This window comes from Alligator mississippiensis, chromosome 9, assembly GCF_030867095.1.
Source record: "Alligator mississippiensis isolate rAllMis1 chromosome 9, rAllMis1, whole genome shotgun sequence".
Classification (NCBI taxonomy): Eukaryota; Metazoa; Chordata; order Crocodylia; family Alligatoridae; genus Alligator; species Alligator mississippiensis.
The window spans coordinates 6,509,498-6,532,299 of NC_081832.1; the positions used below are offsets into that span (position 1 = coordinate 6,509,498).

The 22,802-nt window shown below is 42.7% G+C and overlaps 1 protein-coding gene across 1 annotated transcript in view; it reads right to left on the bottom strand.

Moving 5' to 3' along the window:
- CDH4 (cadherin 4) overlaps positions 1–22,802 on the bottom strand; it is a 618,635-nt gene that overhangs the window by 386,376 nt on the left and 209,457 nt on the right. The window lies entirely within an intron of this gene.

Genomic DNA, 22,802 nt, shown 5'->3' on the forward strand with positions numbered 1-22,802 from the left:
GAGTTGTTTAAAATGATTAGCGAGGAAAGCTTTTCTTTGGAGGATGCTCTTCAGCCAGCTTCCATTCAAAATAAGTTGTGCAAGGTCTTGAGAACCTCATGCATGGAAAACAAGCCCCCGCTTTCTCTTCCTCTCACTTTATTTGAGGGACTTCAAACCATTCTCAGGCATAGCAAAAGATTTATATGATGGCAGCCTCCAAAGTTGGTACTGAGACTTTGCTAACTTTAGCCTCTGTACAAATATAGATGCCTACATTTGGATGCTGTAAGCAGCCCCACTGACTTCAAGGGGAGTGCTTACAGTGTTTAAAATTCAGTACATGCATACATCTTTGGGTGATCACAGACCCAGATAAAAACAATCCCTGCCATGGCAGGACAAGATCCAGCAACTTGCTGTTCATGAGTGCACTGCTATGTCAACACGGAGCCCCACTGAAGCTACTTCTCAGCACGCTAAAAGTAAGGATGTTCTTCAACCTATGAGCAAACCCAGGCTGCCTTTCTCAGGACTTGGCACTATAGCGATGCTCAGTAAAGGTATATTCAATTATCATTATTTTACCAATATGGTCCGATTCAAAATAACCAGTTCATCTTCAACTCCCTTCTAGGTCAGAGCAATCACCCTGCCATCAAGAGACATGTGCAAGACCAACACAAACCTAAAGCCTTATCAAAAGCAATGTTCTGTTTTCTAGTCCTGTTGCCCTTTCCATTAATGGAAATCTGCCTTCTTCACCTGTTATTTGTGCTTAAATCCCCTGGGCTTCTCAAGCAGTGACTTGTTCAATTATAAAATGATTTCAAGAGGTTTTGTTATTTGTGCCATTTATACACTCTCATAAGGATCATATGGGAAACATCAATCCTGAAGGGTAATGTTTGCCCAGCCTCCACTCTTGGCCATTGCCAAATACTGCAGTTTCAGTAATATTTGCCCTGGAAAAAAAAAAAAAAGTTGCTCTCCCCTCTTTTTTTTTAAATTTATGAGTAGTGTCACATCAGATCTCAATGCAAAGTGATGTGAATTGTCACACACTAAAAATAATGTGTCGGAAATGGGTCAGTGCTGAACTGTTTCTGCAAACCAGAGAGTATCAGTTCCTCCAATTCACAGCTTTTTTTAAACCCAATTCCCTGGCACAAGCATGAAAAACATTAAATAAACTCTGCCTGCTGTCCCTTAAGGGGTGAGTTCCCATGAACTGCCAGGTAAGTTGCAATCATACAACTGAGGGTCTGGGCTGTTGGTGGGGAAATGACTGTGAACGGAACCGGCTGAAAATCTTGTGATGGAAACATTTGCTATCTGAAAAAGTAGGGCGGGATGTGGTTCAATAAAAAACTGTCAAGGTATATCAATTTAATTGAACCTTAATATTTCAACATAATTAAAATATTTTATATAGGTGGAAAAGCTAAAATATTTTGGAAAATTTTGTTTAACAAAAAAATTCAGAGAGATTTCAACTGTTTGTCCCAATTTGGGACAATATCAAATTCTCATAGGATGGAAATTCAGGCGGGGGGGGGGTTGTGGAGCAGGAGAAGGGGAAGGAGGTTTGGCCAGCCCTAATAACTAATTTTAAGTAAAATAATAGGGCTGTGTGAAGCTTTGGTCCCCGATTAGATTCCGTGGAGATCTGGCCCAATTCAGTGGCCGAATCTCCAAATACAAATCGAATCAGAGGACCCTTTAATCTCTCCAAATTGAATTGGAACCCTCCGAATCAATTCGGAGAGATTTGGAAAGATTTGGAGATTTGGACATAGACACAGCTTTAAATGTTTTTCTACATACTTCTGGTAGCAGGCGGTTCATGGATGCTGTGATGCTGAGGCACATGGAGCATCCCACAGGAGTGTGGGGGGCTCCCCAGCACACTTGGCAGCAGACCCAGAAGTGGACCAGAAGCACTTTCGGTCCACATACGGGTCCACTGGGGAGCATAAAGGAGGCTCCCCCGCCCCCCCCCATCAGTGACTGGTGCCTCCTGGGTCTGGGTGGGGGCACCCGGGGTCGCCCTGTGGCTGACTGCTGAGCATTGCAGCAATCATGAGCCATGCTGATACCTCGAGGTATATAGAAAAAAACTTTTAAAGCTGTGTCTGTATCTGAATCACTGATTCTCCAAAATCAGCATCAAATCTTCAGATTTGGATTCAGCCATATCGAATCAGGGACCGTGATCCGAATAGACGAATCGAATCACGGTCCCTGATTCGAACTGAATCTGAATCCGGGACCGTGATCCGAATCAACGAATCAAATCACGGTCCCTGATTCGAACTGAACTGAATCTGAATCCAATAGGGCCCAGTTCGCACACCCCTATGAAACAAGAGCCTGCTCCTAGATTGTTTACTGAACTGCAAAATTTGTAACGGTTCCACATAGCGCTGGTTCTTGGGTAGAATGGGAGTCCTCAAAATGACAAGTCAGATCATCGCAATCCACATTTGGGGACAGCTTGAAATTGGATTTGTAACAACTTTGAGTTTCCTGGGTCCTTGGGTCATCGAGTCCATCAGAGTCCGCTCTAAGCGGTTCCAGCTTCCAGTGATTGTGCAAGGACTCTTTTGGCAGCCAAGGATGCAAACAGCATGCTGGCCTAGATATGCTGCTTCCTTTGCCAGGAAACCAGAAGTGCAAAATATCTATGTCACCTGGAAATTTCCTGTACCGAAGGGGATTGGGTAACAATGTTCAGGGGTCCAACAGTAAGATTTAACCTGCATTGCTGTTGGTACAGACTGCATTGAGATTTAGTAAATCCATCAAGCAGATCCTCCCCAAAAATCAAGGTCCACAGCACTTCAGAAACAGGAACAAAAGAACGAAGTTTAGGCTGGTTGTGAAGGTACCTATCGCAGGTCTTCTCTGACACCAGCACCAGGACTCCGAGGGTTGTGCGTGTGAAAGAAGGAGAGATGGTTTAATCTCAGAAGGAAGGGGAAGAAAGGGCTTGAAAGGTTTAGTGGGTTGTAAGAAGAGGGAGATGGTGATGACAGCCCAGGGGAAGGAGAGAGAAACTGCTTTAATACTTAGTATTTCACCACATTAAGCTGACAGAAACGGCTCATCCAAATAAATGAAAATAATGTGGGTGACTCATGCCAGTTTTACATGGAAAACACAATGTAGACTGCAAACAGGATTCAAATAGGGGGGGAAAAAAACAAACAGATACATATTGTCAAGTCTGCCGAGATAATACAAGCATGCATTTATGTGATGGATTAAGATGCAGTAATGGAAAATCACCTTCCATACAATGCAAGGAACACATGCAGTTTACTAGAACAAACACACATTATCATATTCAACCATCAGCAATATCCAAATAGCTATCATGTGTCTGTAAATAATTAGCATCGGGCTCTTGTAACACTCTAGGAAGTCGCTGGCATACGGATGGTGTTCAGTAACCAAACAATGACACGCTCGGTCCTTAACAATAAGGACTTCTGCCCGTTCTGAATTATTTACTCTCTTCCACTGCACATGCACATCCTTCGAGGAATGGCTTTCATCCACCTGGCACCCAGAAACGGAGGAAACAATGTCATAACATTTTAGAGTTTAAAGTGCGGGCACAAAATGCCAAATGGAGGTAGCAGATGGGGAGCTGCACATTGCTAAGTGCCACCTAGCAATACAACATATGCAGTGCCTAGAAATCGTGACATCATCTAATGAATGACAAAGATTCGCACCAATAATGGAATCATATCATTTACCAAGGCAAACACTGAAAAGCAGCAAGAAACAGCGGCACTGAAGACAGGCAAGATGAAGCCAAAGAAATTAAAAACAGAAAAGATACCCCACAATCGGTGTCTGAGTGGCCAGGGGCGAATGGGAAGTTCACATCAACGTTTTGACTTCCTGCTCCCACGGGTTTTGGCAGGCAAACAGAGACAACCTGTGAGATAGCTAGCTTGTACATACTTTCAAACAGGGTAGGTTCACACCCAACAACCGAATGCAAAAAAATAAGTGGACTTACAAAAGGTAATTTTCTTCTAGAAGACAAACCTGTGTCATACAGCTGGACATGAGGCCTGTGCGAAGTGGTTAGTATTTGCTTTGGATTCGGCCAATTCGGGGGACAGTGATTCGATTCAGTGATTTGAATCGCTGTCCTGATTTGATTTGGCCCAATCTGATTCGGAGATTCGGCAGCAGCCCGAATCTCCGAATCAGCCAGGCCAGGCCCATCCCGCCCCCCGCCCGCACTCCCAGCCTAGCAATGGCTGTCCCGCCTGCCCCAACTCCCAGCACTGGGGGGGGAAAAGCCCCGGCTCAGCAGATGCTGCGGGCAGGGGGCGATCTCCGCTGCCCCACTGCATGGGGGGGCTCTGCATGAGCCCCCAAACCGCCCCTGCTCCCCCAGCCCCCTCACGGGTGTCCCACCCTGGCCCTTCAAGAAAAAAAAAAGAAACCTGAAGAAACCCTGGGACTCACCGCTTCTGCCGGTGGGGGCGATCCCCGCTGCTCTGCACCATGTGGGGGCTCGACACTAGCCCCTGAAGCCCTGAGGCTGCACCAGGAGCCATAAGTCCTGGGGCTTTCTTGGCTTTTTTTTCCTTAAAGGGCCAGAGCCCTGGCAGGTGAGGGGGCCGTGGGGGGGCCGGGGGAGTGGGGGGCGAGGGGGCTCATGCAGATCCCCCCATGCAGCATGGGGTAGTGGGGATTGCCCCCCACCCGGCAGCACCCGGTGAGCACCGGGGCTTTTTCCTTTTTAAGTATTGAGCTGGGATGGACAGGGGCAGCCGTGGGGGGCGCTGGGGGAGTGGTGGGGGGGTCAGGAGGGCTGACAGGGGTCCCCCATGGTCCCCTCCCCCACCCCTAGTACTTACCAGGTCTGAGTGGCTGCAGCTCCCTGCTGCAGCCACCAGGGACTGCCCGAATCATTAGAGCTCTCCGAATCTTTGCCAAAGATTTGGAGAGCTTTGAATCGATTCAGACCTTTACACTGGTCCCCTGATTTGATTCAGATTCAGAGATTTGGCCACTGAATCGGCCGAATCTCCTCCATATCAAATCACCACCCGAATCTTCACACGGCCCTACTGGACATTACATAGGCCCACGCTAATCTTTTGCAAGAACAGCAAAATGCTGTGTTATCTTTTCTTTTATAATTATTTTTTTTTATTTTCCTTGAAAATTAGTAAGAGAAAAAGGGAAAAAAAAAAAATGTCAAAGAACGTTGGATGCCTAGGTTTTGAATTGCTGGCCTTTAATTTAATCTTAAGAGTACATTTTACTGACTAGAGTTTCACTCTAAGAACAGATCATTTTCTCATTACATTTATACAGAATGGTTACAATATGCTTGGGTGTATTCACAAATGCATAATGAGGTCAGATTTTCCAAATACTTGAGCGTACAACTGCATGTGCAGTTGAACCGCACGTGCACAATTACATAATACATGGATTAGGTTGCCCCAGCAATTAAAGTGATTAAACATGCACATCAAGTAATTACAATAATTGCACAGGCAAATGTATGCGCAATTTTGCACACCTAACATTTTGAAGGAAGGTTCACTCAGCTTGGCAATTTAGGAGAGATCTGCAAGGTGCTGCTGGTACAATCTCATACTAGAAAACAGACATAAGACTGACTATGCTTTGTGTTATATAACTGATTTAGGCACTTGTGCTATTTTAAAAAGACAGCACATGTAACTTCTTAATTAAAGCTTAAATGACTCTAATTAAAAACCATAAAACAGAGAGAATTATCCCAGCCCAAAGTGTGTTTAGTAACTGGAGTACATTTTGCTGCTGAATTCTTTAATAGTCTGCAATATAAATGCCATTCACACCTTCTATTTGACACACTTAAGCATACTTTGAGCATGCTGCAAAACAACCAATGGCTCCAGTCTCCGATTAGAGCATGCCAGGCACAGACACAGACCCTGTGCTCTTCAATCCAAGTATTTCATTATGGAAAATGATGGACACCTGCTTCCCTCGAGTCTCACCTAGAATAAAGGAGTTCTGGGCTCTGGAAGTGCCTACAGCACACCTAAGGTTTGAATTTCATTCTACTCCATATTGTATTTCTTTTTACCTCTAACTGATAAATGGGGCCTTATTTATTTATTTTTAGACCAGAAGGTTTTATTGGCTCCCTTGACATGGCTGTGTTATTACAAGCTGAACTTACATAGCACAGGAGCCCGGGTGGCTAGGAACGGGGACACAGCGGTGCTTCCATGTGTTGAAGGGGCAGTATAATCCTTATCAAGTACTTACTTTCTGTGCTCTAAACTATTGTCGCACACCGTGACAGAGAAGCCGAGTACATCCATATATTTTTATAGAAATATATGGTTAGATTTTCACTGCAGAAAGCTACACTACAGTAAATGCTATCAAACTGAGAGGTAAAGGTGAAACTAATGCACTTGGATCCATTAAATACATTTGGGACACAAGAAGAATTGGCACTGGAGAGACGGTGAAAAAATATCATTTGAATTTGAAAGCAAATTTCCAACTCAACGATATGCACAAACACTGTTTCTATTTACTTTCCATAAACATTGAATTGCTCAAGCTTTGCAACAAACACTCAAAAAAAAAAGGAAAAAAGCAAAGTTTTCGCTCAGATAATAACTTCACATTGTATACAGGTTACACCGCACTGGTTAACTGCATAAATGTCTGATTTGGAAAATTAAACAAAAGGCTGCAGTTTACACAATGAAAAACAACATGGATAAATTGGCAATATTTGATATATGCCGAAAACATGAAACCCCCAAAAACCTACTGAAGAAAAATGCAAAACATTTCAAACTGAACAACAGTAAGGATTTCATGATCTTTTCATGAGCATTTGTTTCATGAGGGGAAAAGGGGGGATTCGACAAATGAAGTGCAGTATAGTTTATCTATTCAGCTTTGATAAGAAATGAATTTAGGGCAGGGTGGATGAAGCCAAGCGCCATGTTTTACCTTTAACTGGAACTAGCTGTACTTAGCTAGCTTTCAATTGGAAGATATTTTCCTAGGTAACTGTAATTTATAGGCTGGTAACTGTTAAGTAGGTATCTAGAGGCATGCCAAGTCTCCCACTATCTCAGCAAGCACAATATGGGTTTACATCTGGTCTCAAGCAGTGATGGGCAGACCTCAAACAGTTTGGCTGTTCAGTTTGGATAAACACCCAGAAGTTTGGATACTTATCCAAAGCTTATTCAACCTACCTGAACCTCTTGGGGCAGTAGAATGAGGCTGGCAGTCTGGTGAGAACAGCCTCTCTCCTAACATTTCTGGCACTTCCCGCTTCCAGTTGGGCTGGAAATACAAGAACAATCGCTCTCTTTTGACATTTCATATCATGGCAGCAGGAGGAAGCTGGAATTGCAAAGATGCACCGCATGGAGAATGGACAAGGAAGAAACTGTAGTTAAACTGAATGGAAAGCACGGGTGCCTAGGAGCTACGGTCCATAGCTTACAACCTGGGCATGGCATGAAGATACACTCGCAAAGGAGCGTCAGGAAGGGGACGATTAGCTGCAGATACACTTCCTGACCGATGGTCTCCATTTTCCCCATGCTATCCTAAAACCTAGATGTCTACACTTTAACAGCAGGTTTGCCCATGCAAACAGCATTTCATGTGGATGCACTGCTGTGTCCCAATGGTGGTGATCTGAAGCACTCTCTGCTGGTAGGTAGGAAAGATGTGGGTGGCAGGGCCCCTGTTTAGCAAAAGGCTGCAGAACATACCACACTTTAAGCACATGCATAATCCCACTGGAGCCAAGGGGACTTCAGTGTATGCTGAAATGCTTTAGGGATGTGCTCCTGAATCTGGGTCTCCAAGGTCCGGTACAGACATTACACTTTTGACCAGTATCAGCAATCAGAAACTAATCTATACCCATTGCAGAAGAGAAGTTTGGCATGCAAACTGGTTTAAAAATGGCGGAACCAAGTCCAAGATTTGCCCCTCCACCCGACCAAGGGGTGAACGCGCGTTCTGTTCATTAGTGACCTAAATTATGCCTCCTACAGAAAATGACAGAACTGAGATGGATCCTGTCTCTGGATTTTTGAATGCCTGTACCTAGCCCAAGAGTGCTTTGAATAGTACGGCTAATCTTTGCAACAGAAACAAGCAGGATGCATTCCCTTTGTTCCTAGGCACTAGCAAACATATGCCATGGGCCCTGGGGTCCTAACCACTTCATCAGCCCAGTGGGTCTGGCTCTTCCAGGACAACTGGAGTGATGAGGTTTTCTAGTTGAACTAGCCTTTGTTTCTAAGTGGGCACATTCACACAAGTTCAGGGCTGGAAAGGACCTCGGGAGATCATCGGGTCCAGCCCCCTGCTCTGGCACTAAAGGAATTCTGCTCGAGTCTGGACGCACTGGGTTAGGGGACGGTTTGCCTGCCATCCCCTCCCCAGCACAACCCAGCAAGGCCAGCTGGAGTATATCTGAACGAGCCGGGAATTAAACTGGCAAAACACTAAATCAGGTGGAACAAAAGGAAGTTGCCAATTTAGCCTGAAATAGCTATGAAAGAGAAACGTTTGTGAGGACAAGCCTAATACTTGTGTCAGCATGACTGAGCATGCTGACATACCCACCCACCCCTTGTAAACTGCCAATCTGTTTATTGGGGGATGTGCATGTAAAAAAAACTGCTCCATAGCTAGCCTATGAAATGACATTGGTGGAACGATGCAGAGAAGGCTTTGAAATCGCGTACAAACACTGCAATCCATTCCACACCAATGGGCTTTACAGGTGCCGCATGAATGACCGACTGCCCTGTATAAGCAACTAGCTGATCCTGAAAAAAAATGAATAGTATGAGATGTGGAAATAACACTGGGGGGGGGGGGGGAGGGGAATAAAGCCACACTAAATGATTTGATAGTGTAGAGAAAGGAGACGGATTTTCCCCTGGAGATGGAAGACGAGATTTTCTGGCTGAGCGAGCTCTGACGTGAGCAGCATGCATGACCAAACTGAGTAGCTGTGGCAGGAACTCGGAGCCAAGGACTCCTCAGCTCTCACCCCGGATCTGTCGCCATTCACCGTGTAGCCCTGGGCAAGTTACTTCACCTCCCTGTGTCTCAGTTTCACCATCTGCGAGACTGGCGTAACACTTTCTTGGCCATCACACAGAGGTGTTGAAAGGTTTAAGGGAGCAACAGTCCATGCCACTACATCCTATATATCGAGTAAGGGGTAACAGAGACTATTTGTTCCAACGGGAACTCCCAGCGATATGCGCTTCCAGGCAGGGAGCTTTCAAAATACAAGCCAGAGAGGGATTACTATATTCATATGCAGGGTACAGCCTATACAGCCTTTAATGCAGGCCAGACTTTACTGGCTGATGTGGACTTTACCCTCCACCTGTCCCCATTTACCTGACTGATGTCACGTGCAGTGCTGGCCTCGAAGCATTTGCCGCTCCGAGGTTGAAAGGACCGGGATTAGGACACTACAGCCTGGAGACAGTAGCAATGGAGGAAAGGCGGACTCGTGGAAGCCCCAAACCAGACACGGCCTATTCTTTATTATTTATTAAGAACTTTGATGGAAACGTAGAGTCCTAAGAGGAGAGGATACGTGACCGAGAGGGAGAGGATGTGCACGAGCGAGAGAAAGAACACGTGTAAACACGAACAAACTCATTCGTGCTTTCAATCGGAAAGATTTTCCAGGACCAAGATGACACTTTGGTTCGCAGTCTCTGATCTGAATCAGGCTGATCCGATTTCCCACCTTTCAGACGCATGTTCATACCACTAGGGTGGGCGTCTGTCTAAGGCTTTTCACAAATAAAGCAACAAACCTTCAAAAGAGCACACTTCCATCTTGATGTGGAACAGGAACATTTTTGGAAATTTCCCACCCAGTCCCAATCACTTGAAATATGGCAAGATCCAAGGGGCCCTAAAGAACCCCAGGAGTTATGCAAGGTAGAAACACAGAACAAAGACGTCGCCTTGTCTTGAACAGCTCTGTTGGCGTCTTCTTTGTGCCCACCCTACTCTGAATGTGATGCCTGATTTGTTCTACTGTATACCTCTCTCTGCTTCCCACTCAGTCTGTCATGTTGCCCTTCTCTTTCTTTATTTTCCCATCTTGGTACCTTCTCCCCGCTCATTCTTTCTTTTTCTTGCAGGATCTAATGATGGTGTTTTACCATTTAGAGTAGGAATGTAATGGTCATCAGGGATGCAAGGAATATCTACCCCATCTTTGGCTATTTAACAGTTACAGTCTTGCTTAGACAAATGTCCAGGCCCCAGTATTTATAAAGCTACTTAGACATAAACAGACCTGATATATAAGAGCATCTTAGGATAAATCAGCAAATGTTGCAAGGATACACTTTACCATTAGAAAAGAGGCTGTTTAACAGGCTATCTATTGTTATAGCATCACAAGGGAAAGGCGTTAAGACGACACAGAAAAATGATACAGCTATAAATTACCACCTAACATCATGAGTAAACTTAGCTTAAATGACCTGGACCAAGAGTCGGACAATGAAAAAGGTGACAGTTCACTACATAGATATATACGTGATTTATTGTTTAAACATTTGGACCAACGTTCTGTTGCTTTGTCTGACCTTTTTACTGTGACAAATCCATTTATGTTTTCCAAAAATCGAACATGACCAGAAATACATCCATAGCCATGACTGATTTATAAAAATTAAATTGCTTTGCTTTACAACGACCATGGACTACATGTCCATTACTATTGTGCTTCTATTACCAGGGGCTAAATATAGTAGCCTTCACAGAGAACTTCCTCAATTAAAACCCCAATAGGAGTCAATTGAATTTTTACCCAAATAAGCATTGAGTGAAGACGGCAGGATTTGGTTCAGGGTTTGCATAAACAATCATGTCCCTTGTTTTGCATTCTGTGACCTGGGTAATGAATTGATGTTTAAACTCAATTAGGGCATTTAAAATGTATATCTCTAATTTATTATGCAGACATCCGAGGTAACTTAGATTTAATAGGGTAACGGCTGAACAGATGGTTAGGAAATGGTGTATATTAATTGATGGTGACTGGCAAAGGATCTGGATCTCGGTTGTTTAGCTTCTATGGTTTTTGATGTGCAGGAGCCGAGAGGCTGTTGGGGGGGGGGGGGGGGGTTGTCTAGAGGGGCACATCCCTGTGAGCGGGAATGTGCATTCTCTGGGGGCAACTAGCAGCGGCACAAATATGTTTATCCGTGCTGCTGCTAGTTGTCCCGGGGCAATGCCCCTGCATGCATGTTCTGGCACACAGCAAGTTGCCCTGGGTGTGGTAGGGGAGGCTGGGGTCAGCACCAGAGCTGGCCCCAGCAGCCTCTCTCGGTGTGTTGGGGGTCTCCCGGGGCTCCAGCAGCAATGATCCAGGTGTGTGGAGCCTGGCTGGCAGCTGGAGCGTGGCTCTGGCCAGCCAGGCTCTGGTTTCAGGCAGTGCACGCTGCCGCCACGTGAGCTGTGCCATTTTTGAGACACTGGGATCTTCCAGTGTCAGAAAAACCCGCCGTGCTGCCAATTAGCAACATGTCGAATGTCTGTGTGTTTGGTGTGTGCGTCTGCAGTACCACAAACTACATGTGCATACTTGCCTGGATGTGCCCCAGGTGAGCAAACAGATCTATGCTACAGATGCACCCTTGTCTTTGCACCCTGCCTGTGGCACACTGCATTTCTTCTTAAAACCAGGTGCTCTGTAGCTGTGTATGATGTTGCGAAGGGCTCTAATGGATGTTCTTGGGGCCTTTTTGGACACATGGCTAATTGGAAATGGACACAACAGGACTTGATGCCTTGGGAGGTCCCTAAAGAACGGGATAAATCCTGTTCATTACATACGATCAATGAAACCAGCTCAGACCCTACACTCTTTTGCACCACTGAAAATACAGAAAGATGCATTCACTTCTGGGAAGCTACTCCAAATTTTCACTGATGTCAATGAGATCAATATGGAGCCCAATGGACGCCAGAAAACCCATCATTTATTTATTTTTTTTAAAACATCACATCACGCACACCCATGTTCTGCTACCCTTTCTCATGCTACGTGATGTACACCGTCCAACTCTACGAGACTGTTCCCATGAGGAAGCACAGCTCAATACAACAAAAGGTGGCAGAATGGAAACCATATTGATCAAGAGGCTTTAACATCAAGTTGACAGTATCACTGAGGAGCGACCCAGGGAATGCAGGCATAATTTGGTTTCCTGCAGCACCTCACTAAATGATGGCCATCAGTATTCCAATCAGTGGCTGATGGTTTTATTTCCCTGCTGAGTTTCTCCAGGTCATCCCTGACAGTTAGAAAAGTGCTTAGTCGTTAGAGTTGCATTGAACAGATGGTTACTGATCAGAGATTAGTACTGGAGGCTGGGGTCAGCTGGCTGCCAAACAAACTCATCCGAAGCCTGTCTATTATAGTCACCTCTGGGACAGCAGTTTGCTGACTGTTATAGACAGGTGACTCGCTAGGCAATGTTGTTGTTCATGTTCAGACCTCTCTATGGTACAGCCCAAGCATACCTGATATATAATTTATATCCCTGTGATTTTACTGACTGGCGCTACAATATCACTTTCGGCTCCAGGTCACTCAATATAGACTTTTGAAGGGAAGGGGGAGCAACGGGAGCAGAAAAGAGAATGATTAAAAACTAGCCGCTCTTCCAGCTCTGTAGGAAAAAAAACCTCTCGCATTCTCCAGCAAGCCAGATCACACTTTCCCCATTTCCAATCTACATAACCACTGGTGGCTGCTTTTATTGGTTTTACTTCTTTGGATTTCAGCAGGAAAGGGAAAACATGCAAAACAAATAGGACGGAAAATGCTGACACGACACAGATTAGAAAGTTAGTTTCCCCTTGTTAATTCCCATCCCCATTTGCAGAATCCAACTACAGCAATGGAGGACTTTATTAACCTGACCACCACCAGCATAAAAGTACCACAAAGAGAAAATCTCATTGGATTATAGGCTTTGTGGTTAGAAAACCTTTGGGTGGGCATCACCAACATGAAATCGGGACAGCTATAAAATCAGACATAAGCACAAGTATGGACTTGACTTCCTAAATTCTGTTGCATTTCAGTAAAATGGAGGCTCCTATTTCCAGTATCACCCCCTGGTCACTTATAAAGCTGTACGGAAACAGAAAGCAACTTGCCCAAGCAGGTTGGTGGCACAACACGCAGGATTGCCTGGCTTCCCAACTCCCATGCCACTATTTTAGCCATGCTGCACAGATACAAGTTATTAAGCAATAGGCGTGCTGTCACTCAGTTTTAGCTGGTTAAAACAGAAGGAAAAACACTGATGCTTTTTTGAGACTTTCAAGTTCTTTCCTTCTGTTAAATCCTCAAGAGATTGGGCACTCTATTTACTATATCCCCGAAATAGGAACTCTAATTATTTTCAATTTGGAATTAAGCAACAGGGTACGAACCTTGGGATATTTAATAATACAGTGTACTCATTTCCATTCTTAATCTTCCTATTTGTTTGAATTTTAATTTCTATATGCATTAGGTTACACAGTTCTGGAAGGTGTTAACAATGTAGAATGCAATCCTGGAAATATTTAAACACATGCTTATTTTTAAGTCTGGGTACTTTCAGCAAGCTAAAAGAGATTAATCACATACATGTGGAAATATGGTATAAGTGATTAGGGTTGAATTCAATTTTCTATTTTATACTCGTATTTCCCTCACCCATTTCTATTCCGCTTTGATATTCTTTCTTTGTTCTATTTTGACATTTATGCGTTTATTTCAAAACTAAAATATTATTTGAACTTAAAAGGTAAAACTCTTCAGGAGTTTAATGCAATGAAAAATTAAAGCACCAGACTTCAAAAATAGAAATGTCTGATAGCTGTCCTCATTTCAAAGAAGCCCATTTAAAAAATCATGTCTAATCTACCACAAGAACAATTTTATGATCACAGCTTGAAATTTGTTTTTGAATTACCTCGATGATAATATATAGCTACCCATTTAGCAATACTGGATCTCTATGGCTAACGGATCTCTCAGGTCCAGTTGCTAAACCCCAGTTCTCTCTCCTCGTCATAGGATTAGAATCAGTGATGCACCTTATTTGGGAGCTACGGCTGGATTTACTCTCCCCATCGCACCGATCTGTCCAGCAACAAGCACAATGGAGGCCACCCCCCAGTGGTGCTACCGCAAAATACATGCTGAACAGTAATAACAGCTGGATTTGCATATGTGCGCAGCAAAGGCTCGATTCTGCAAATACTTATGCGTGTCATTAATTTTGTGCTAGAAGCAGTCGATGGGACTACTCATGTGTATAAAGTTAAGTTCAGGGGGATGATTCGTATGCATAAAGTATTGAGACTGGAAAAATATCACCCAGTGACCTAGGGCTTGGGGAGGCTGCAGAATATAGTTCTGCTTGTATTAGGCTGGCTTGCATTTTAAGTAATGTGACAGAGGTGTTTAGACCTCTAGACAGGCACTTCTTTACATACTGTATAAATCTAAATAAATAAATGAAAATGATCACCAAGGACTAAATTTAATATTAAAGCAATAGGTTAAAAAAAATCTCAGCATTTACTGTAACTTTCAGCCAGTAAATATAGAGACTTGTTTTACACACCTTGCTAAAATGCTCCTTTCTAGAAATGCAGACGCCCTTACCATAGACTTAAAATACAAATGAACCTAAAATAACTAACTATATCCAGAAGAAATCCACAGCAATTTTCAGAACAAACTGAACTTTATACACAACAGAATAAATTGATGTTAATTTTGTAAATGGCAACGTTTTGATATTTGTGGTCGGCGTGGTTTGCAAGTTCTTGGTAAACGCACCCAATCTAAGTATTGACCAGTAAAATAAAGCTCGATGTGATGGGATATCTGGTTTCCACAATACCTAGGCAAACTCCATCCCCCACCAATAAACACCCCTATAAATTCTTTTACAGTTCAAAGGGCTTCAAGTATCTAATGTTTTGACAACTGTATAATGAAACAGTAATTGGGCAGCAGGCTCTTTGGGAGAAGGCCGATGAACCTTACTAAGCTATTTTCAGCAACAGCAACAGTGAAAGCACACAACTGGTTTGAAATCTTGAGGACAGGCAAGACTCTCTCATGTATTCCAGCCTTGGGCTTTGGCTATAGAAACCCTTTTTACCCTGCAACCTTTGTACTGTAAGAGTCATGACCCCATTCATTTTTGTTGTTTTGTCTTTCAGATTATTCCTTCTGCAGCCAGTTCTTAAATAAGCCTTGCATCTCGCCATGTGAGCTACGACTCCTGCATTTAGTTTCTCTACCTGTTTCTGATCCAGGTGACCCCAGCCAACATGTTTCCTGGCAGTAGATAACATGTTATAATACAATAATTGCACAATCACTTGCATTAACACTAATGCATTATCTCCTGATAAATGAACAATTTGCTTCTGTCATCATGGTATGCTCGCTGGACCATACTGGTGCTACTTCAATTATATGCTCCTAGAGCACTTAAGGAATTAATTGCCATTGTCCATATGGTACAGGACAGCTCTAATCAGTGCTGTCTGTATGCGCAGAAAGCTGCATGCACTAAACTAGCACCAGAACAGACAAACTATGCCTCTGTGCCTTTGGTACACACAGAAGCTATGCCTAGTAAAGTCTGCTAGTCTGCATAACATCACTGCCCTCTCCGTTTCTTTTGAGATTTTATCTCAGTGAAAGAACAAACAATACCGACTCCTCAGTCCTCAACATTAGGCTTCAGAATTACACCCTCAGTGAAGTGAAAAGAAGCAATTAAAACTGTCTTGTGAGTGTAAGTTTTGAACCTAAACTCAGAGATAATCTTCCTATTAAAATCAGGGAGCTTTTAACCAGGCCCCGGAAGGTCCTAAAAGATGTAAGCATTTTCTTCATCCTGGTAATGGTGTGCATGAGATCACTGTGGTGCAGAACAAAACAAATGGTATGGGAATTACTTTGTAAAGCTGGTGTATCACTCGGATAGCTGACTAAGTAGATCAATGATCACCATTTAGTTCCTATCTTGAAAGTTCAGTTTGTGACCAAAATGAAGAGAACCTGCCCCCCCACCATCATTTTTTTTTGGTCAACTACAGTAAAAACTCTGTTATCCGGCATGAATGGGGTAAAGCGGGGTGCCAGTTATCTAAAAATTACGGTTACTTGAGGCAGGGGTTTTCGGCCGGATGCAGAGCTGGGGGGTGGTGGCAGCACAAGGAGCAGGGACAGTGCAGGGCAGGGTGATGGGTGGCGGCAGCGGTGGCTGTGTGCAAGCCCGCTGCGTTTACCCGGCCAGCTGGAAATTCCAGGTAATAGAGTATCCCAGTTACTAAAATGCCGGTTAACACAGCTTTTACTGAATTAAGAAAACACGGACTGTGAAACACATGCAGCAATCTGTGGAGAAAAGTATCAGGTCACTGAGCCAGAGTTTTAGCCCGATCTGCCAAGAGAGTACATTCTTTGAAAACACGGTCCTTGTACCTACAGCTATGCACTGGCTACCCAAAATCACATGATATTATTTCGGTTACCTTAATGGATGACCCCCAGCTCCTCCTAGCTTGGAAAGAGATTGCAAAACTGTCAAATACTTCTGTCTGCATGAACATTTTTAGTGGGAGCACATTTGAAAAAACACCTCCCCCCCCCCCCAAGAAAAGATGGTGTTATGATTGTTGATTAGACTTATTATTATTTTTTTTTTTTTGCATGTGAGGTATCCATAAATTTAAATCATTAATGTTTCTGCAGCTTTCCACTAGTATAGAGCAGTGTGTGAGAGAAGGATTACTGCTATTAGTGATGTCTACCCCTATGAATGTGGCCTCTATAAAATATGCATGGCGCGTGCATGTATTTCTGAAAGGGGGGAAATAAAAGTGTAGCTACAAGGAGCAAGGAAATGTACATGCTATCTGTTTTTTTTAATGCTGCTTTTAATGTATAATCAATCTTTATGGTCTGTTGCTGCAAGTAAGGCATAATAGAATCAAGTTGTCATATAATTGCAAATCACATGAATCCCTTAGAAAAATCAAGATTATGTAATTCTTCCTTCTAAACCAATATTGATTATTCCTTAAGGTCCACATAAATTGCTTTTAAAAGTGTTTACTTCACGTGATATAAATACACTTTATAGGGAGAAAAAATGCTTTCTACTACATTATTGATGCTATAGCTCATTCAGTGGGTTCAGATTATGAAAAATATCATCCTATCCACCACTTACAGGCAATTTTGGGGGAGAAGAGTAAATTTCCATACCATTTGTTTTGTTCTGCACCACAGTGATCTCACGCACACCATTATTAGGATGAAGAAAATGCTGATATTGTTTAGGACCTTCCTGAACCTGGTTAAACACTCCCTGAATTTAATAGGAAGATTATCTCCGAGTGTAGGTTCAAAACTTATGCTTATAAGACAAGCATTTGAACCCCTTGTCAGCAGGGACCTGGATTCACTGACCATTTTGGAAAAATTTCATCTAGGAAAGATTTTTATTATGATGAATCCAGCAGGCAACCGAAGCATCAGTTGCACAATGCACCCCACAGACATATCCAGACGAACGTGCATGTGCGGGTTGCAGTGCCACAAACCTGTCTGTGGCGTCGCAAGCTGCATGCAACGACCGTGCAAGTGTGCACCATGGGATGTCCTGGTATTAAAACAAACAAACAAAAAAAGCCTGCTGCAAAATATCTGCCAGGGGCCATAGCTAATAGACTACTTCATTAATAACATCTGACAAAGTAGTCTGTTGCCTACTAAAGCTCATGTCTCTGACCAAGTCAGTGTCAGCTACCTTCTGCAGGCAGCGCCCCTCAATTTTCTAAGTGGTGTGAGTCGAGTTAGCAGGCTGGGTTTTATTGAAGACCATGGAAATGTCAAGAATCAAATTTCCTTGCACTGCATAGACATTTTGGGGGGCAAGAGATGTGCAAAGTCTGTGTTTCACTTGGACTCTCTGCAGTTTTCTCTCCATATTGCAAATTTAAGGAAAATTATAAATAACTATATAAATAACCACAAAAACCCGGTCAAAATTGTGCTCTTAACAGACTGAAGATAAGACGTATGGCAGAAAGCAACAGGTCCCTCTGATGAAAAGAGAAATTATGAATTCGATGGTTTCCTCCTTGGTCTGCTAATCAGTTAGAATAGTGCAATTTGCTGAGCCTAATCTAGGATTCTGCCCTTGTAGCTTTGTATGTGGCTAATCAGGCAATCTGTTTGATCATCAGTTATTAGACAGAATGTATTTCTGCAAAAGGAAATATAAAGTTTCCATTGCAAAAACCTTTCAAGAGCTTTATACTAAAAAAAATACGCCTTCCATTTTGTCTTGGCATTTAATGCATCCTAAGTTCATATTTGACTTTTGACGATTAACTTTGCAAGACAAAGACAACTGTAAGGGCTTTTTAGCCCTCACGGATACTGTTTTCAACACAACCACAGACTTTTTTCCTAGTAAGACACAGACTGAAACATGCTATAGAAATTACTTTCCAATCTTGCCCTACACCATCATTTTTTTTAAACGTTTAATGTTATGTTGATGGCACACTATTTAAAGAGGCACAAATACACATTTCTTAAGATGACTGTTGCAATGAAAGATGAACCAAAATGGATAAATAAATAAAAAAAGACTGCTCAGAGTCCAAGAAAATTTAGTACACGTAACATCAAGAATTGGTTGAGAGAACGCGGGGGTTTCTCGTTTTGTTTTTAGGGATTACATCGACTCAGACAGTAAAAAAAGCAGATAAAAACATTTGCCATCTGTTGAGAACATGGACCTGGTTTTCATTGTTACAGGAGCTAATGTTTACGCTGGGGATTAATATCTGTAGCACAGTCACCTCCTACAACTCAAACTACACAGATTTAGGGCTCTATTCATCTGAAACAATCCGTAGCCTTCCAAGCAACATAAATCCATGGACCCTGGCTTGGCAATAGCACAACCTATTCATAAAAAATTTGGCCAGGCCACAGAAGTCTTTTCATGCTTTCTTACATGGGTTGGGCAGCAGAGAGCTAAGCAGGAGGTGGAGATTGAATGTCAAGAAGTCTCTCCAGTTCAACCATGATTGAGGAAAAAGTCAGAAATGTTCTTGAGATATTTAAAGAAAAAAAAAAAATCCTTGAAAATTAAGTAAACCCCCGATCTAGCTTTCTACCACAAGACTAGATCAAACAGCTAGTTTTTCAAGCCAACTGGAAAGCTGCAAACACGCTGTACCGTTTCACCTGTGGATCATTTCTTGTCACATTTTTAACTGTCTGTGCAAAAGATCCTCATAGTAAATACTGCTTTAACTTAGAGATCCTGTGTAGGCCCCAGTGATGAGGAAGCTTATCATACAGAATTAGCTCAGACCATTTCTGACCACTGAAGAGCACATGGCATGGAAAGGATGAAGTAGAAAGCATTGGTTTTATCCAAAATCTGGTGACATTGATACCAAAGACCAGAAAAAAATGGGGATTGTGAGGGCTCTTATTATGTGTTGATGCAACTCCATCACAACCAGCTCATAAATCATACCCAGAAGCTAGAAATTAGATGTCAAAATCATCTGGCCATGGGGCCAATGTGCATGCCAGATCGGATCCACAGACCAGGACCGAGTGCCGGATCCAGTGCATGTCCTAGCACAGCCGCTCTGGGGCCATGAGGCTATGCTGCGCACGGTGCCGCTGGACCTGGCGTGGAGCCACGGTGTGCTGGTGTGGATGTCTCATGCGGTGCATGGGGCCACCTGGCACACCCCACATACTGCCATTGGGTCAACTCTGAGAGCCACAAGTAGCACTGGGTGCCAGATGAGAGGGCTATGCAGGCGGCAGTTTTGACACCCTTGCTATCAATGAAAAGAGCCCACTGCCAGAAAAAGTGAGAGAGAGGTCTCACAACCACAAGTGAGTGCTCGGGAATTAGCAAGCAGCAATCGGGGCAATTTTTGTGCGCCTCCCATCTGCACTGCTTCCATGACACACGTCAGTTTATTCTGCCTCCCCCCCATGACAAAAGTTAAGAAATCCAAATGTAGCTACAACAAGGTGCTGGATTTTAAATGTTCAAATACGATGCAATAAAATCACTTGCTGCATCCTGTCCAATCACACAGCACCATAAACGACCAGTGGCATTAACTATCTCATCGAAAACAAACAGAGAGTTCCCATGGAATCTCTCTCGGAGATGGAGTTCTCTCGCGGTGACTTTTCCCCCCTTTTAAAATTATAAACTCCAATTTAAAAGACAGTCTTATAATAACCCAAAGACTGTCTTTTACACGGTACTGATTTCTTTCAAATATTTTTCTTCAAGACTTTTACTAACTAAACAAACGCAATAGATTCAATTGCTTCTAACTGACATTTTTCCAGCCATCATGAAAATAAGTTTTAAAACAATTGTCACACGCATGTCAAAAAGCAGTGGATAATGTCTAAAATGGCCTAATTTGTCGTTTGACAAAAACCATATTCCCTTCGCTTGGCCATAATGCTACATTGCCTAACAGACACAATTAATGCCCTATCACTCATAAACAAACTCCTCGTAATTAAAGCTAGCTCTTCAGTGCTATGCCTGATCTGACATTCCTCCAAATTGATTCAGACACAATAATGTTCTTGCATAAGAAATTTCTACAGGCCTAAATCTACTGACCCAGTCTGCTTTTATCTCTTCCCTTCGACAACTGGAATCATTTCTAATTTGAAAAACAGAATTCATCACTTCTGCTCTCTAATATCTCAACTCTACCATTCATTATTAGGAATAAGCCACATCTATCCACTGGTTTAGTGATATTACTCCAAGGAGCTTTTATTTATTTGGTATCATAAGGTTCTCAGATAGCTGGCTGTTAAAAAGTTTCCCAGGTTGGGAAATATGGTTAACAGTAGATATTTTTTGCTTTCAAGAGTCTTATAATACGGGCCATTTTTAAGGAATCCATGACTTGGGGATTTAAGGTTACAGTTTAATTTTGAATTCCCCAAAAAGTGTAGTGGCTATGGGAAATGACAACTAATTCATGTTGTAATAAAGGATACACATCAGTAGTACATTACTAGATACAGAAAAGCAATGGGGGGAAAGCAGCTTAAATGATAAACTCATGAGAGGGATAAAGAAGAGAAAACAAAATTTGTCTCGTATTGTTTTCTACCTCTTCATAGTTTAACTGTGTGTGTGTGTGTGTGTGTGCGCGCGCGCGCACACACACACATATGTGCACGCATGTGTGTATGCATGCATGCATGCATGCATGCATGCAAGTGTACCCCCCGCCCCCATCCACACACACACACACACACACACACACACACACACTAGTGATTCCCAACCAGGGGAATCTGGGGGTATCTTGAGATCTTCAAGGGTGCCACACAAAGTTGGCTCTGTCGTGCGTGTAAACGTGATTCACAAAATAAACCCCCAGATTTAAAAAAGGAATTGATACTGTTCAAAACTTTGTGACCTGTTATGCTCTTTGAGTCCTTTGCAATATAAGAATTGCTCTGTATTTTTTATGTAAAAAAAACCGAAGGACTACATTTTCTGAAGGGTGCTTGGAGTCTAACAAGGGATGCTTTCACTTCAGCGAGGGATGACTGGAGTCCAAGTAAAGAGGCTGAAAGCCACACAAACACTCTCACACTATAGTTAACCCAGGAGAGAAGCAGTCTGAGTATTTCTAATGCTCAATAATTCCCCTCACCTATTTTGATGAACCCAGTGCGCTATCTAGAACATAACACTGGGCCTGATCTTCAGACGACATAAATTTGCATAGCTCCCAAGAAGACATGAGGCTATCACACCAGGAACCACCATACTTATTCAGACATACTTACAGTATTTTCCCATTGTTTGGTTCTCCTTTTCCCCGTTGAGGATATACAGATTGCAGGATTTAAAAACAGCGAAGTTGTTAGGAAGGCACACTGCAGGGTTCATGAAGTTAAGAACAAAATGCAAAGCCTTTCTAGGTTAGTACTTCAGATGCTCCCCAGGCCAGTAATAATCCCAAGGAATTACATTCTGTAGTGGTCTCAGTGCATCAAGAAAATCATCACTACAACTGGCACTAATTGACACCCTTATTGGCATGCTCATCAGAGCTGAATGCGATTTGAATAACCTTTCCTTGTTATAAAAGTAAATGCTAGATTCAATTTAAGCAGATCTTCAGCTAATTGTTCTTATGAAAATACCTCCATAAATGTTGTGGACTATAATGCCAGTTTCAAGGCAAAAGTGCAAAGGAGCTGGGCTGAGACATTAAAACAAGGAGACTAATAAATCTGGAATTCACTATAATAATACTAATTATGGCATGCCATGGTGGTATTATTAAGACCATAATGTATGCTTCTGTGGGAAATCAATTGTAATTTGCCAATTAAAACACCACTTTTCTGACCCATGCTTTACCATAAGTTGCATTAATTGAAAACACTTAATAAAAATTGCTAGTTTGAAGCATTATATAAATTGTGAGGCGGTTTTTTTGTTGTTGTTTTAAGTTCAGATAAGGTTTTTCTTTCTTATCTGCATAAGGTACCAAAAGCAAAAAAAAAAAAGCTGCTTCTTCTTTCTTCACTATTATAATGATCATACATAACTTTTCCATAAAGCTTTTCTTGCATCCTATGCCTTGTCATAAGAGGCTAGAAATATCCC